This window comes from Diplotaxodon limnothrissa, linkage group LG23 (genome assembly GCF_057381915.1).
Source record: "Diplotaxodon limnothrissa isolate DT_005_m linkage group LG23, D_limnothrissa_male_GT1.1, whole genome shotgun sequence".
Lineage (NCBI taxonomy): Eukaryota > Metazoa > Chordata > Actinopteri > Cichliformes > Cichlidae > Diplotaxodon > Diplotaxodon limnothrissa.
The window spans coordinates 36,412,356-36,414,871 of NC_140617.1; the positions used below are offsets into that span (position 1 = coordinate 36,412,356).

General features: G+C 41.8%; 1 pseudogene; it reads right to left on the reverse strand.

Moving 5' to 3' along the window:
• Window positions 1-437: 437 nt before the first annotated feature.
• On the reverse strand, window positions 438-1,566 carry LOC146608626 (uncharacterized; annotated as a pseudogene).
• Between the last annotated feature and the right edge of the window lie 950 nt (window positions 1,567-2,516).

Sequence of the window (2,516 nt, forward strand, 5' to 3'; positions counted from 1 at the left end):
GAAAGGTGTGAGTCTCTTCTTGCACTTCTGTAACCTTTCTGTTCCACCTTGAAGTAAGCCAATCTGGAAGTTTTGCGAGCATTTTTTGGTTTTCATTGCAGTCATTGAGCACTTCAAGCCCCTTCATTTGCGACATGGCTGTCTTACAGCAGCAAAGGAAGCCAGCAAATGCTTGAAGTTCCATACTGCCTTTAGAGCTTATCTTAGGCCATGCGTCAAGTTTGTCTCTGAAGGCCTTTGCTACAAGGAAGGGATTGCCATACCTCTCTTCGAGAACTGTCCATGCTGCATAGTATGCAGACTCTGTGCCAAGCGGGAAGTAGCCTTCTATTGCCTTCCTTGCAGGTCCACTTACATATTTCCTCAGATAATAAGTCTTCTCTTCAGTTGGTATATTTTTCCTGTCAATCAGAGTCTGAAAGGAAATTTTCCAATCATTATATCTGATAGGGTCGCCACTGAATATTGTTGGCTCTGGTACCGGAAGACGACTTGCATTAAGAGACACTGCAAATGCTTTGACCAGATCTTCTGTGTTCACCTCTCGGTGCGGTGTCACATTTCGTGGCGAGGAACACCGTTTCATATGCTGGTCATTGTTTTCAGACTTGACTTCATTTTTCTTATCAGATCTGTGGTGAAGTAGGTTGTATATTTCTTCATCTGAACATTCACTTTGTTCATACACCTGCTGTCGAGCCTTTGCTGCATTCAGCTTTTTTACAGTCTCAAGTCGCTCTATTTCTCTGCGCTTAGCGTCTAGAGCCTTTTGTCTTTGTGCTATTTCTGCTTCTTGCCTTTCAACTTCCTTCATATGGATTTCTTGTTCAAGCAGAACTTGGAGAGCAGCCTCATTTGCTGCAACTTCAGCAGCTGCATCTTGTCTTTTAGCCGAGAGCCGGCTGGAGTGTCTAGAGGAAACCCTCGAATGAGAAGAGAGCTTAGTGTGGTGTGACTTAACACTCATCCTGTCTGAGGCTTCTAACTTAGGTATACCTCAGTCTCCTTCCATTTTTCATCCCTTTGACTTTTCACATCTGAGGCTACGGATTTAGATGAAGACTCAGCGTCCTTCCAAAGTTCTTCATCTCTTTTAACCTCCGCACTACTTGGGCTTGGACACTTTCCTACAGATTCGATAATTGTCTTTGTTATGGCTTCACACGTATCCATCCTTCGTCTTGTGTCACTATCTGGAGATTCAATACGTCTCAAGTCATCATAGGCTGCATTCACATCCTTAGAAGCACTCAAAACCTTGGAAACATGTTCTTGTAGCAGATCCTTTGAGCATTGACCATCTATAGCTCCTTTGGCATCCTTAATGACAACCTTCCACTTCTCATAGCGCACACTGAAACGATGTGCAGCCTTCTTTATGTGCTCACCGTACAGTTCTTTGCCCTTTTCCGTCAATGTACGGACTCGTTGGCTCTGTCGTGCTCTTTGTGAGGTAGTAGAAACATCATCAGCTGTGCCTTCAACTGCTTGTAGTTGCTCATCTGCAGAGAGTTGTTCCACATCACCCTTTTCACTGACTTCTGGATTAGCCTCAAACTCTGCCATTGTTGGAGGGGTTTGGGTTTTTTTGTATATCTTACTTAGCCTTAATGTAAAGGTGCAGCAGCTTAAATTTGATTTGGTAGTTGAGGAGCAAATGAATATTAATCTACATTTACTGTTACAACTTTAAGGCACAGTAATTACTATTACTCCTTAAACATCACTTAACGTGTATACTTAAGTCACATTACATATCTTGTCCAAGCCAGTAATACTGTTTCATACAGCAACTGCTGAAGCCCACCATATGCACAATACACAGGTTACTCATCACAACATTAACTTAACACTGTATGAATATCAGTCACTTGAACAGCAGAAATGTAAACAATGAGAAAGAAAGAAAAAAGATGAAATATTCCAGTCCTTTGTTCATTTATAAAAGGAAACTTATCTTAATTATTTTTACATTCCTTTTCCTTTTTATTTCTCTTTCTTGTGGTTAATTATATTCAGTCCTTTAACTGAGGCAACTCTTATTTTCGGGGCACCTGACTTTCCTGCGGGGCTGCGTCCTTCATCTACCCGTGCAGAGCGGAGTTCTCACTGTAGCACCCTCAAGGATTGACGTACGCACGATGTAGTTATAAAACAGGGTTTATTCTGGTCTTGGCAACCCGTGAGAACTGCTCACAGACAAAACAATAAAACAAAAACATCACATCAAAATGCGCTCTTGTACGTAGTGTCAATCAATCAAAAAATCCTTAATTACAGAAAATAAACCATTTAAAATACACAAACCTCGTGAGCTGACATCCAGGAGGTGCTAAATAGTCCTTTATGGCCTTATTGCCTTATCTTCCATCTTCTTTGTCAATTATTTCCACTCTTTAAACGATATTTTCTCCATGTGTGGAGCTAACTGTGAGTTGCAGCATGCGGACACCATGTGCGCTAGCAAAAGAAAAGTGGCTGGGTGGAGACCCAAACAGCAAAGCTGTACCCTACAC